This window comes from Excalfactoria chinensis, chromosome 2 (genome assembly GCF_039878825.1).
Source record: "Excalfactoria chinensis isolate bCotChi1 chromosome 2, bCotChi1.hap2, whole genome shotgun sequence".
NCBI lineage: Eukaryota > Metazoa > Chordata > Aves > Galliformes > Phasianidae > Excalfactoria > Excalfactoria chinensis.
Window position 1 is genome coordinate 111,484,113 of NC_092826.1, and position 15,443 is coordinate 111,499,555.

The 15,443-nt window shown below is 45.6% G+C and overlaps 1 long non-coding RNA gene across 2 annotated transcripts; it reads left to right on the forward strand.

The window, feature by feature from the left end:
• The first annotated feature begins 1,932 nt into the window (after positions 1–1,932).
• On the forward strand, positions 1,933–15,091 carry LOC140247946 (uncharacterized). Of its 2 annotated transcripts, none has more exons than XR_011902786.1 (6): positions 1,933–2,387; positions 4,735–4,902; positions 4,994–5,218; positions 12,359–12,610; positions 12,985–13,173; positions 15,037–15,091. It is a non-coding gene; the product is annotated as an uncharacterized lncRNA (long non-coding RNA). The 2 variants fall into 2 exon arrangements; XR_011902785.1 differs by lacking the exon at positions 15,037–15,091 and having other exon boundaries at positions 1,933–2,123; positions 2,241–2,387; positions 12,985–13,757.
• Positions 15,092–15,443: the final 352 nt, after the last annotated feature.

Sequence of the window (15,443 nt, forward strand, 5' to 3'; positions counted from 1 at the left end):
ATGGGCATCAGCTGCTGCAGGGCACAGAAGCTGGGCATCTCTCCTGTGGTGCAGCCTGTCTGTACCCTGTCAGTGCAGCTGGGTGCTGGATGGGGTTTGCTGCCTTCACTACTAACAGCCCTGTCTGAGCTATTTCATTAGAACAGGCAGTGATGTGAACACCCTCACTGCATTTCAAGAATATGGCTTCATAACTTGAAAAGAGGCCTGGTGTAGTTTTTGGGGAAAGAGGGTCCTTAGGCAAGATTGGAAGAGGGCTGGGTGGAAAACAGCATACGAAGGCAAAGGTTTTTTGCTTTTTTTCCAACTTAATTTTCCTGTTGGAAGCATTTGCTGCATTAGGAGGTAAGAAGCTTTTCTAGGAAATGCGTCTATCGGTATTGTAAAGAAAACAACATCCCAAAGCTAAAGCTTCCAACTAATAATACTAGGAACAAAAATGACAGCAAAAAAAAACAACCCACAACTTCTTTTTTCTTTGCGTGCTTTTGGTGGAGGCTTTTGTGCCTCCCCTGGCAGCTGCCATGAGCAGGGCTGGGAGCTGGGAGATCAGGCCTCAGGGCGGGGTGGCTCCTGGCCGCCCATAGTTCATGAGGGGTGTTGCTGCTGTGCATCTGCCCTCACCACCCTGCCCGGGTGCTGCACACTCTATAAGGAAATGGTGGATTTTTGCAAAGAAACAAAGGAATTAGTGTGGCAACGTGAAAGTACAGAGAGAGGAGGGTGCGGACGAGTCATTGCCTCATCTTGCGGCCTGTGAAGGACTGGCTGTACGCGGGCAGGAGGGAATGATCATTAACTGAACCGCAGAGTGCTTTGATTCCAGAAACAGCTTGTACCAGGAAATAATCAGAGCTTCCTTTTCCTTGATGAGAGCAGCAGGCAGCTCCCAGGGCTTTAATCCCTACGTGCCTTTTTTTGTTGTTTTACAGTTGAGGCGTGGAGTGGGGAGCAAAGGGGAGAGCACTGTCCAGCCCAGGGCTGCGGTGGGCAGCTTGGGAGTGCCCTGTGGGGAGCTGCCCTCATGGGGCAGAAATGTTGTTCAAGGATAGAGAGTGTCTGGAGGGCAAGGTGTATGAGGAGCAGCTTGAGCTCTCTGGGTTTGCTCAGCGCAGAGCAGAGGAACTGAGGGGAGGCCTGATGGCAGCTGCAGCTCCTCACAAGGAGCGGAGAGGCAGCGCTGAGCTCTGCTCTGTGTGACAGTGACAGGGCCTGATGGAATGGCATGGAGCTGTGCCAGGGAAGGGGCAGCTGGGGGTCAGAGCAGGGTCTGCACCAGAGGGCGGTGGGCATGGAACGGGCTGCACAGGGCAGTGGGCACAGCACTGAGCTTTGCAGAGTGCAAGGAGTGTTTGGACAGTGCTGTCAGACATATGGTCTGATTTTTGTGTGGTCCTGTGTGGATCAGGAGTTGGACTCTGTGACCATTATGGGTCCCTTCCAGTTCAGGGTATTCTATGATTCTCTGACTCTATGTCACAGCGGTGTTAGCAGTGAGAGAGAGGCACAGAGCTGGCGTTGGTGCGGCCCTCGTGGTTATCGGGAACAAATGGTTCTGTTGGATCCAACAAAGCACTGCTTTGTGCAGCTGCTGCTCTGCCATATCGGGGCCTTCACAGAGCAGTGGAGATCTGTTGTAGGCATGCACACATCCCAGCACCTCTGGTTTAATGGCGGAGGGCTGAGCTTCTGCAGCTCTGCCTATGGCAATGAAATGATGGGTGCCTGGAGTGAGCTGTGTGGCTGTGCTGCCATGGCACAAACTGCTCTGCTCTCTGGGACGGCCTTTACTTCTGGCTGGAGGAGGAACCTCGGGTGGCTTCTACTAAAACAAATGCTGCTTTGTTTTTTGTTTACTTCAATGGAGGTATTCACAGTGATGGTTTATAAGCTGAGACTGCAATGATCGCACCCCTTTGTGCCAAGCACAGTCTCAGCTGCTGACACACCCGGAGGGCCACCCCAGGCTGACTAGGAGCTGGCTCCTTCCAAGTGCAGTCCCACAACGGGGAGGATTGGAGCACAAACTTACATCCCCCTTGGCCCTCTTCTCCTTCCCACTGTGGGCCAAACGCGGTGCAGAAGCCCTGGGAAGCAGCCCAAATCCAAGCACTGACATCCAGGTGGGTGACTGTTTATCTGCACCACACTGGGACAGAGAACCTCCTGGACAAGTGGCCCTTAACGTATGCCTGGAGGCAGATGAAATAAGCTGTGTAACCGTGCTTTGTTTCCACAAGCTCCTGCGTCGGCTCAGCACAGGGTCACGGTTCCAGAGGCTCTATATGTCAGCAGCGGGGCTCCAACGAAGGCCGTGTCATTGCCAGCGCAGCGGGCAGGGGGCACTCGGGCTCCGGGATCGCAGCCGGCGGAGGGAGGCAGCCGCGGTGAGGAGACGGCGACAAGGAGGGCTGGGCTGGGCTGGGCTGCGGGACGGGGAGCAGAGCAGCGGATTTAGGAAACCTCCAGGCAAATGGGAGCGATGCCCACCGAGGCATCGAAAGGAGACAAGAAAAACAAGTAACAGAACCGATAAAAAATGAAAAGAGCAAACACAGCACAACGTGGAGCAATGAGCCCAGGCTGGAAGAAAAGCAGATGTGCAGCACGGAGATGTATGAACGGCACTGCCAGAGCGTGGCTCAAAACTAATAAACCAAAAATATAATTAAGGCCAATCCAAGGCACCCAGCTGCACCAATGTTTCAGCCCGATGTCAGGTTCGGTTGGGAACAGCCTCCAGCTGCACGGCAACAGCCAGCCGCCCCTTGCCTGGTGGAGGTGTGGGGAGGAGGAAGCTCTGAGCCACTGCTGGGCACAGCTGGCACTGGGGCACGTGGGATGGGCCTGTGGGGTGCATCTCTATCCTAAATGAAGACCCCCACCTGACCACCACCCTGCAGAATAGCTGCAGGCTGGTGGAGTAGGTAGCTCTCATTTGCACTTAGTGTGTCTGGGAAGCCCAGGTAAGCAGCCAGCAGTATTTTGTTAAACACAAAGTGACTGAGGAGAAGGGTCAAGGGATGCAGGGTGCAGAATAAGTGTCCTGGGAGCAGGACAGCCCATGGCTGACAGCTCTGTACAGCTTTAGTATGCCTCAGTTAAATCAAACAGTCAAGGTTCTCCAGCTGTTCGTACCAGATTGCTGTAGTAGGCAGCTCCAGGGTTATCTGTTCAGGTGGGTGGAGAGAACCCACTTATGCAGCAGGAAGCTCCTGCCAGGACAGCAGCTTTGAATGATGACCAGCTTCTAAAGAACATTTCTAAGTGGTTCTGCAGGACAAGTTTTGCAGTAAGACCTTCAGGCTTGATCTGCTGCTGCTTGGGAAACCCAGTTTACTTTCTTCCTTGTTTACTTACAAACCTGATTCAGTGCTGAGTTGAGCAGTAGCAGCAGATAGGAATGTCCTTCCAGGCAGCCAGGAAGGCGTTCATTACAGGGAGCGGAGAGGCAGTGCTGAGCTCTGCTCTCTGTGACAGCAGCAGGGCCCGAAGGAATGACATGGAGCTGTGTCAGGGAAGGGGCAACTGGGGGTGAGGGAAAGGTTCTGCACCAGAGGGTGGTGAGCATGGAATGGGCTGCCCAGGGCAGTGGGCACGGCACTGAGCTTTGTAGAGTTCTGGGAGTGTTTGGACAGTGCTCTGTCAAGTGGTCTGATTTTTGTGTGGTCCTGTGTGGATCAGGAGTTGGACTCAATGATCCCTGAGGGTCCCTTCCAACTTGGAATATCCTATGATTCTATTCTATGATTCAGGCGCTCTGTGACTCTAGTTTGTCCCCAGAGTCTGACATTCAGTAATGGGTTTAGTGGCAATACAGCATATGCAAGTGTGAGCAAGGTCACATCCACAGAAAAAAATAATAATTATTGAGGCTGGGAAAGTGCTAGCTAAGATTTAAAGGGGCTGTCAGCAATGCATTGTTGGGCTGAAGGATATAATAGTATAGTGGGTAGCCTCTGTGGGAGCACTGCCAGCCCCTGTCTCTGCTGTGGCATCTCCAGCTGCAGTGGTGTCTGCTCAGGGCTGAAGACTTGTCGTCTCTGCTGCTGGCGTGTGGCTCGGCAACAGCATCCCAAACTGAGCAGCAGGAGCTGTTATCTGAGGTTAGCAAGGGGATCATTTAAATTCATAGTTAGCGAATGAAATCACCGAAGGTTCAGCAAGTATGGGTTCTCCAGCTGTGCTGCAGTGATTCACGGCCTCATATCCTCATTCTGTGCCTGACAGAGATTTTACATCAACAGGAAGGGTTTTACTCCATCACCCTAAAGCCACTGTGGACTACCTCAGACATTTCAACGCCCTCAGAGGTGGATAGCCAAGTCAGGGAGAGGATGCTCGGCTATTTAGCAATATGTGGATGTGGCAATAGGGTTGTATAAGGACAAGAATTTCTGTCTTACTGTTTTCATCAGTGTAATAGAAAGATCTAGTCAATCAAATCTAGTCATGATTATGACCGTAATTCTTGTTCAGCCAAAACAACACTGAGGACAAGTTATTCAAGAGCCCTTGACAATGGCAAAGAAGTGCTAGCTTCATTTTTTGGCTGCTACTCTCATTAATTAACATGACTTGTGCTTCCATTGTGATGAGGAGCACTTCAGAAAGAAGCCAAATGTAAACATAAAAATTAACAGTGAAGTGAGATGAAGCCAGAAAATGGTGGGTGGGGGAAACAGCTAAGCTTTCCCACACTATCACTTCATTGTATTCTTTTTTTTTATCCAGCCCTTGCCTTCAGAGATCATAAATCCCCAGAGAAGAGAAAACTTTACTGTTGAGGCTGTTAATGTCAATAAAGCTTGGTGAATGGTGCCCCCAGCAACATATCTGGAGAGCTGGGGCAAAGGAACAAAAAATACACACCTGACAGCTCAGATTTAAAGCTCTTCAAAGGTAAACTCTTCTCTCTGAACCTTCTGAAACCACAAAACTGCACAGGAATACTATTTATGTACAGTTCAAAAGCATCCAGATCTCTCTTCAGACTCCAAAGGATGCTACTGGAATGCCACACATCACCTAAACCCATGACACAGCTGCATGGGCCCATGAGGCACCTGCCCCTTGGCATCCCTCCAAGGAAGTAGCTGGAACCTCAGAAGTGGAACTCCTCCAGATAGCCCTCTTCTTTCAAACGTTCCCTGTAGCACTGGAGTATGGCGCCCTGAAGTCATGCAAACGACTCACATCATCCTTATCAAGAGAGAAGGTAAATAACATTTAACATGGGGCCTGAAGAAAGACTTAAAATTTTAACTCATTAACTTCCTCTTTCTTTCACCTAAAACATATATTTCCTTTTTGATAAAAAGAGTCATAGAATCATAGGATGACTTGGGTTGGAAGGAACATCAAGGATCATCAAGTTCAGCCCCCTGCCACAGGCAGGGTTGCCAACCCCTAGATCAAGTACTAGATCAGGTTGCCCAGGGTCCCATCCAGTCTGACCTTAAACAGCTCTAGGAATGGGACAACCACAACCTCTCTGGGCAACCTCTTCCAGCACCTCTCCACTTTCTTAGTAAAAACTTCCCCCAGTATCTTATCTGAATCTCCTCTCCTTTAGTTTTAAATCATTCTTCCTCATCCTGTCACTGGCTACCCTTATAAAAAGTTGGTTTCCCTCATGTTTATAAACTCCCTTTAAATACTGGAAGAGCACAATTATGTCTCCCTGCAGTCTTCTCTTTTCCAGACTAAACAAGCCCGGTTCCTTTGTCCTATCTTGATAGAAGAGATGCTCCAGCCCTCTGGTCATCTCTGTGGCCCTCCTCTGGATGCTCTCCAAAAGCTCCACATCTTTCTTGTGTTGAGGGCCCCAGACCTGGACACAGTACTCCAGCTGGGGTCTCACACAGACAGAATGGAGGGCACAGACAGAATGGAGGGAGGCAGTCACCTCCCTCACTCTGCTGACCATCTCTTGATAAAACCCGGGATACTCTTGGCCTTCTGGTCAGGAAGTTCACGCTGCTGACCTACGTTAAGTTTTCCATCAACGAGGACCTGTAAGCCCATCTCAGCAGAGCTGCTCTCAAGGAGTCCTCCACATATGTATACATATCTGGAATAACCTTGACCCAGGTGACAAACCTTGCGCTGTGCTTTGTTGAATCCCATTAGATTCACAAGGGCCCACCTTTCAAGTTTATCAAGGTCCCTCTGGATGGCATCTCTTCCTTCTGCTGTATCAACTTCACTGCTTGGTGTCATCAGCAAACTTGCTGAGGGTGTGCTCAATCACATCATTTAAGTCACTGATAAAGATGTTAAAAGAGTACTGGTCCCAAAACAGACCTCCAAGGGACACCTCTTGTTGCTGTCTTCACCTGGACATAGAGCTGTTGACCACAACTTTCTGGCTTCAGACATACAACCAAGTCCTTTTCCAATGAATAGTCCACACTTCAAATCCATATTTCTGCATTTAAAAGATAAGGATGTGAAGTGGGACCATGTCAAAAGCTTTGCAGAAGTCCAGGTAGATGACATCAGTTGTCTTCCCTTTGCTCACCAATGCCGACACTCTGTCATGGAAGGTTACCAGATTGGTCAGACACAACCTTCTCTTGGCTGTCTCAGATCACCCACTTGTCATCAGGGGCTGCAAAAGTGTTGACAGTATTTAGCTATGACTTCCTGCACTCCTTGCATTTCTGCAATGTGGGCATTCAATCACTCTCTCACTTCTCTCCCTCCCACATGAAAGCCTTTCTGTTGGAGAAGCGCTAAGCTCCTCTTACACAACGAAGGGGAACAAGGCCTCTCTGCTATCTTGAGGCCTCTTAACAGGCACTCAGGAGTTCTCTCCTTCTCTTGAAAACACCCAGATTCAGAAGTTGTTGATGGGAGGGGAGGATAAAAACCAATATCTGCAGAAGCACACACACAGAGCATTACTGCAAGCACTTCGAGGAGCCCTTCTGTCACTTGACCTGTGAAAGCAAAGCACCAAATATAGCAGAGACAGAAGAGAACCTGTTCCACACGGCTCGCTCCTGACAACAAGATGTGCCCTTAACAGTGGGGCTCGCTGAGATGGGTGAACTACAGAGGTCAGGATGCACTTGTCTGCTGCATACATGGCAAAGTGGCTGGAGCACACAGACCAGAGCTCTCTGCCTGGACAACAGCAGCCTTTTCCATTTCACTGCTTCTGTTTCTGTGTCAGAAGAACAGTCCTCACCAGCACAACACCTGTGCTTGCCAGAAGGAGAAGTCCTGACCTCACAGAGACTGTTAATTGAATTCTGCTCAGTTAATTCTATTAACACTTTGTAGACTCAGACTTAAGTCTACAGATGACAGTGTTTCACCATGATGATCCTTTCTGACCAGGAGCCGTGCAAAACCTTGTAGCGCTGTGTGTGCTGCTGTTAATTGCCCTGTCAGGACACCTAGAAAAGCCTGATAAAAAGAAACTGGGTTTAAGCCACCATCTAGAGGAATTCTTTCAAAGTAGAAAACATGATTCAGAGGACTACAGGGAGCTTTTCTTAACAGAGTTATATCCAAAGAGTGATATTCAGTTTGACACTTATAGAAGAGATTGGTCTGTCCTACATTGCTCCTAAAGGTGTAAATAGTGCTCTCAGTATAATGCTGTTTCTACATTATCAGTGCTCCAGGAAGGCAGGGATATGTTACTTCCTTTCTGCAGGCAGTTTATCTTAAGACACATGCCCAAGATCCAGCAAAGAAACCCTGGATAAGGTGAGAATTTACTTTATGTTTCCTGAATTCCTGTTCCCACCATCATCCCTTTCCTATCTCGATTTGAAAGAATGCCGAACAGAGTCGACACCCAAATGGCCACCATAGCATGTCACAGAGGTCAAGGGGAGACAAGGGACAGGTGGGGAAGAGGTGGTGTAGACTTCACCTCCTACTGTGCCTCAGATGAGCAGAGAAGCTGCCCACAGGTGCTCTGGGAGAAAGTTCTCTTGGGTTTGTCGAGGCACATGGGCAGCATGAAGAATACAGGAAGAAATCCCTATGCAAGGGATCTCCCACTGAACCACAATCCTGGGCTCTCATTTACAGACAATATATGCGAGGCAGGACAGTCGCACCCTGCCATCCAATGCTTACTTAGGGGCAAGTGAGGCAACGAACATCAACTCTCTGAACATGGAGTGCTTTGAGGGGTGGGCATGATCCAGGGTGCAGTAATCAATGCATATTCAGCATGTGAAATGCTGCCTTACTGACATGCTCGGCTGAAGTTTTTGTGGTGTAGAATACAGCACTTTTTTATCTCCCTGGTACTTTTTGCTACTGGCATGGGGAAAGCTTCTCTATTTAACATAGAATTTGTGATACCAAATGATTGCTAGGAGGTAGCAGAGGGATAACCCTGAGCAGGTGATTTCTAAATCCTTTTCTTCATGCAGTCTGGCAAGCTACTTATCTCAGGGTTTGCTGTAGTTTAGATCATCTTTGGTTGCTAATATTGATCTAGGGAGAAAGAAATAAAAACTATCTGAGCTTCTCTAGAACCCACAGAGGAATACTTGCATCCCAGTGGCCCTCTCTAAAAGCTGATTGCTCTCCCCATTATGCCTTGATTGAAGACCAAGAAACATTCCAAGTTGAGCTGGGAAAATACGTGCAGCATTTTCAAACAGGACAATCAACCTGTTATGAAGTAGGTAACTAACATTTGAATCATGAATGCTGGTAGACTGATGTTAGGCAGATAGGGAGATGCAGATGCCATCAGACTTGGAACAGATACAAACACGGTGATGCTGGGGTGCTTGATTTGTCCATTGTGGGTGTTTTCTTTCTGGTCAGGGAATGCACCCCAGGCCTCCTGGCTGTGGAAATGTGTGGTATCATCAGAACAACAGGTTTGGCTCATTGTCCTGCTCCAGACTGAAAGGGATAAAGGGCAGGTACCAGGTACAGCTGGGATTACATCATTTACATCTGTTACCTCTTTTCCCAGGTTCCGATCCTCCCTTTCTCCACCCCAGTCTCCTCCCTAATAAACAAGTTGTCCCAAATTACTTTATCCCCCTCAATCGAAGTTTGGTTACACCCATACCCAAATTCTGTGTTTAATAACGAGATGTTGGTAATCTTGACTTGATGTGACATGGCTGATATGGTTACACAGGCACTATGGGCCTTACATGATTCCACTCCCAAGAAGGTCCCTAACAACCCCTTCCAACTGTCTTTGAAGTCTGGTTATCCCTCACTTAACTCAGTTCATAGCCATCTGTGGAATCCAGCCATTCCTCGTGGCACTATACCCAACTTTTGTTGTTGTCTCATGCTGGTACCTAGCATTGTTTGGCAATTGCTTGTGTCACGTCCAGTGGTTTCTTGTGTCCTGTTCAGTTAGCTCAGAGGCAGATTGGGATGTAGTGATCTGTCTGCATCCCCAGTGAAGCACCGCATGATTTTCAGGCAGCCCATGATGTCTACCCCAACTGTGTGCTGAAGGAACTATGGAATGATCCAAAAAGTGACTGAACCTTTCAGAGGCTCTGACATGAACTCAGGGACACTGAGAACCATAGCCAGGTTGCATTTCTCAGCAGGCAGATTGTTCTCTGCATTTGTTTATTGGTACATCTGTTACAAAAGCTATAGTTCATGCTACATATGTGCACAGCCAACATGAACACAATGAACCAACCATTACACGTGAGGAGATCATTTTGAACAACTGCAGTGCAAATGCTCTGTCTCATAGATGCCATGGTCTGATCAAGCATCTCAACATGAATCACAGGCTCAGGTCAAGGGCAAAGTCAGGGCTCAGTAACATCCATACTTTTACTTCCTTTGGCTTTCTACAAAAGCAGCAGAGAAATTCTCATTTGGGACAATGTCAATTTTTGCTAGTACAGATGGTCTCCATTCTTCATGGGGGACTGGGCTGTACCAGCAACATCCTTTCTCTTACCAAACCTTGGCACTTGGCCTCTGACCCAAATGTAGGAGTATCCCTTTGCTAAGGAAAATGTCCAGGAGTCAGGGTGAGCAGGTGGGTAAGATGTAGGAAGAAAGCTAACTGGCCAGCACAGGAAAGTATCTCCCCTACAAATAAATCTTCAAAATGTTCACAGTGAGCAGGAGGAAAGTGTTTCATCTGCAACAGAAGCACCACATGAAGGGATTCCTCCCATCTCACAGCTGACTGTTACAAATAACATGAACCTATTGGAGCTCACCAATGGAAATCAAACATACACGTCTCTTCCTGAAGCTCAGAAAAAGGAGGGGGAGGGGGGGAAGATACATTTTCTTTACTTCCTTAGTAAAAGCAGGGGAATGCAAAAGTAGCCCTGAAGGCGTTGCTGGGTTTGGCTTGCTGCGCCAGTCAAGTAGACATGCAGTGCTGCAGTTGCTGGCTTATTAAAGTGGTGCTGAAACCTGACTTGTTTGTCTGGCCTCTTGTCCTGACCTGGACACCTATCTTGTTATGGTATCACCCAATTGAAACTCTTATTAGCATTTCTTTTCATACTAAAGGGAAAAAAATAATAAAAAAGAAAAATGGAGTTGGTAGCTGGCATTGTTCTGAAGCTGAAAACACCACCATCATTCCCTGTTTGGGAACAGACGTGTAGGAATAATGGAATGTGTAGGTGCATTCAGCTTCCTGAGGCCAAGGCCAGAGGCAAATCAGATCAAGTCAGCATAGTGAGAAATGTGACAAAGTATAATTAACACTGAATGATGCTGTATTGTCAGTACTGATTATTTGAATAGAACTTCATGTAAAATAAAATTGTGAGGGATTCTACTCCAGTACGTACTCCAGAGTGGTCTCTGTGTGCCCTTTCCCTCTGAGCCTACTCAGCAGCCAGGTCCCAGCCACTGCTGCAGGGCACCAACAGATGCTTCTGCTCTCTGACTGCTGCCCAAGGCTGGCTTGTATTGCCATTTGTGTTTCCCAAATTCTGGAGAGAGAGAAGGTTAAGCTAAAGCCACTGTGCTTGTTTTCATTCTAAAGATTGCCTGGACCACTTGAAATCCTTGTGAATGTTGAACTGCTCTACCCTGGGCACGCACTGTATCTGATCCTTGTGTTCTAACAATGCTCTTTCCTCTTCCTCTCCTTCATCAGTCTCTATTGTTTTCATATCTTTATCTCCTTGAAAGGACTTGACACAGCCTCCGATATTTTGTATTGGTGTGGGTTTTTTTTTTTTTTTTTTTTTTTTTCCCAGGTCTTTGGCTCATTTTTTTTTAATCCATTTTCCTGTTTTGTACCTTAGAGTGGAGAGTCTCTGAGGTTTCACTTTGGTTTTCAGATTTAGACAGTGTTTGTTTGGTCAGGCACTGGAATGGGCTGCCCAGGGAGGTGGTGGAGTCACCGTCCCTGAGGTTTTCAAGAAACATTTAGCTGTTGTACTGAGGGATGTGGTTTAGTGGGAAATACTGGTGGTTGGTGGATGGTTGGACCAGATGATCTTGGAGGTATTTTCCAACCTTGGTGATTCTATGATTCTATGATTCATTCCTTCCCATTTTAATATACATAGCCAGGACTCTTACAGTTCCAATAAATGAATTTTTTCCTCTCTACTCAACATTGTCTCTCTTCTCCAAACTCGTACAGTATCTTTACACATGCAGTCAGATACGCATTCTCATATCCATTTGAAATATCACATCAGACAGTGACCTCTAAAAGGCGAGAAGAGAGATACCAAAAACTGATCTTATTGGCAACTGTGCAGCATTCCTCTGAACAGAAGCCTTCAAAGCTGTGCTTTCTTCCACATCCACTCAGGTAGCCTCTTGCAAGTGCAGATTCCACTGACATTTGGTAAGTGATGTGTTTATGGTTTTGCTTTTGAATTGTATAGGCCTTTTTACATATAAATATATATATATATATACGTATAAACCATGTTTTCCAAACACAATCTACTACAGATTTTTCCCTGTTAAAGACCACTTTGGTCCTGCACAGGAGGTACCAAATCTGTAACAGTTTTCTAACTTGATGATTTTTCCAAGGTGATGAGGACACCAGAAAGTTAGGGAGGTCCAGGAGCCTTTCTTCTCCCTGTGGCACCTACATGGTCTGGCAAGTAGGGCTGGACATTTGTTTCAGTATCATGCACCACAATAGATGTTGCTCTTTACAAGAGTATTTTAATATACATATTGCCAAACTAGTCTGGAGTGACTTTGCCAGTGACCTGTTGACCTGAGATGCAGCCTAGTGTAAAGTGGGCAAGTAGAGAAAGGTGATGACTATGGATATCGTCTCAAACCCTTGGACAGCCCAGTTTATGAGCAGAAGTGGCCAGAGGCACAAGTCAGTTCCCAACCTGTGCCACCAGGTTGGTGTTATTAAACGGATTTTCTCTCCCCTCAGGTGTGATCTGCTGAGCTAACAGAAACCAGCTGGTTGCTGGGTTCTATGAAGGGAAGCTTACAGCAAACTGAAAGCATACCCTTTTTGGTGGTGCCCGAAGCACGGACTCCATCACCACTGCAAACAGCAAGGCCTGACGATGTTATAGCCAACATGCTGAGGTCTGTAACAGCAGGATTATTTCTTCTCTCAAGATTTCTGCAAAGAAACGTGTGAGCAGAGAGAACATTTTAACAAGGAGATATTCAACAGGTAGCTGACCATGAAATGTGATGTTTGGCAGTACAGGAATTCTCTTTATAATTGTATTCTTTTGAATTGCTATCGCTCGATCTTTTTGTGAATGCTTAATTGAGAAGATATTTTTCATATGCAAATGTTTTCCCCTCCTTCTTTATTATTATGCACTTTGTATATATCAGCTGAACATGGACCTTGAAAGACGATCTCTGTGAGAGGGCTAGATGTGAAATCCTAGCTGTATGTGTTAAGAGATTCCATTCAAGTAATATCAAGTAAATATCTACTCTGATCTTAAGGTGTCTCAAATGTCACTTCCAATTGTTTCTTATATATCTTGGAAAAATATGGGGATTATATTTTCTACAGTACACTTTTCTTCACAGGGAGGTGATTCCTGCCCCTCTGCTCTGTGCTGGTGAGGCCTCACCTGGAGTACTGTGTCCAGATGTGGAGTCCTCAGTACTGGAGAAGCATAAACCTGATGGAGTGTGTCCAGAGGAGGGCAACGAAAATGATCTATGTGATGTGACACCTCTTCTACAGGGACAGGCTGAGAGCTGGGGCTGCTCCAGGTAGACTTGATAGTGACCTTTCAGTATAAGAAAGAAGGGAACAAAGTCTTTAGTGGGGTTTTTAGCTTTTGAGATAGGACAGGCAGAAATTATTTCAAACTAAGAGCTTCAGATTGGATATAAGAAAAAAGGTTTTTTATGATAGCACTGGAATGGGTTGCCCCAAGATGCGGTGGAGGAGTGGTCCTTAGAGATGTTCAAGGTCAGACTGGATGAGGCTTTATGCAACCTGTTATAGCTGTAGATGTCCCTGTTTGTTGCAAGGGAGTTAGACTAGATGACCTTTAAAGGTCCCTTCCATCTCAACTCCTAAACTTCCACATTCAGTTTCCTTCTGCTTAGGAAATTCTGTTGTTCTATCAGGTGTCTCTGAATAGTCCAAGTCACATCTATGAAGCACATTCTAAGTTTTTGACTTTGAATAGTAACACCCAGCAGATGTGCTTTTTAGTAAGGGATTAACCAACCTCTGCTCTTAGCTTGAAAAAAAGCATTTTCCAATTCTGACACTGCACTGTCCAGATGAAAAATCTGATGCACGCCTCTGTAACTGAAAGGAAAATAAAGAAAAAGCAATTGGAAGCAACCAATATAGTCTTTGTTTAACCAGTCCTCCAGAAGGCAGCTTGTAAGTAGACCTGACTGAGAATTCCTCTGAACTGCAGTTTGGAAATTCTAGCTGCAGGCCAGTCTATTTTCCTGAATAGGTTTTCTAAATCTTTTACTTTGTAACAGCTGTTGACTACATAAACGCTTATTGCACCACTGAACAACAGCCGTCTCTTTTGAACTGCTTGGTGCATAATGAAAACAGACTGCAGAGATAAGAAAACAGTCTTCAAATCTTCTATTCTGCTCACAACTCGATTCAAAAGGTTTATCCTTTAGTGACATTAATGTATACTTTTGATAATAGGTGAAAATGACTTCACAATTACTTCGAAAGCAGTAATTATGTTGTTGACTATACCTAACTTCTACTTAGATTTGTTTTCTTTTGTCTGGACCCATTCTCACTGAGGAAATGATATTGTCAGAATCCTGGCAGATATCTGAGACAAAGTGAGAAGGCTCATTTCTATTACTATCAGCCTCCATTTCACTTGAGTATTTCTCCAGCAGCATGTTTGAGAAAGTCCTTGAAGGAAAAAAGTCAGAATTTAATGAATGACAGCATTTCCAGGACAGCAATCAGTTTCAGCAGCATGAAATTCCTTTGCTTTTCCAGTGAGAAAAATAAGTGTACTTCACAGATCTTTTCAAATGTAACTGCAGGTCTCTAAAATCATCTAGTTGACCAATAGTTACATTAGACTAGTTTTTCTAGCCAAACGGTGTTTGTTCTAACCAAAATAATAATTTTCCCAATAAACTTTGCCTCACTTACAGCTAACACATTTTGCATTTGGCCAACCAGCCATTAGTGGTTTCTAGCAATGCTGATAAGGTCTTTTAGCTATTACTCACCCATGTGCTTGACACGAATGTACTATGACTAAATGAACTGTGTTTGGTTTCTTTCTTTTTTTTTTTTTTTGCTATCCAAAAGTAATTCCTCTTAACTAACTCCCTCTTTTACTAAGTGTACCTAACAAGATAAAATAACTTCTTGTCACTTTATTTTTACTACTGCTTTTGGTGGCATTGACAAATGTTATTACAGCCCTCAAACACTCCGAGTTTTGTTTCTAAACACCTATGTTCTATTTTCTGATAATCTCTTCTTTGCTTAAGCTATTAAGAAACTGTGCTTATTTCTACGTTACTTATATCTTAAGACATTTGTGTTTCTTTCTTACCACTTTAATTTATATGCAATCTACCTCCTCTTTATTATCTGGTACTATTTATAATGTCTCCTAGAATCACAGAATCACCAAAGCTGGAAAAGACCTCCAAGATCATCTAGACTTGCCTAGTAAGTGAATCTTTCTTTCTCACGCACCTTTTACTGTAAGCAAATTCATGTTTTTGTCTATGAAGATTGATGCAGTACTATGTCTGGATTAGTTTATCACATATAGGTGTATCCCTGTGGCAAAACAGTCATTACAGTGACTGGAGTTGGAGGATTAAAAAACTCAATCTCAGCTCAGGTTTGACCTCACGTCAATGAGGCATGTGGACAGAGCTGCATCACGTGTATATGACGTTAGAGGAGTCAGAGCTGTGGTTCTGGGAGCATTCTAGGCACTTCTCATTGGATTTTCTATCTGGGTGTGGTGCTACATATTCTTATCCAACACGTTATGTTAGAAGGCCAACTAATA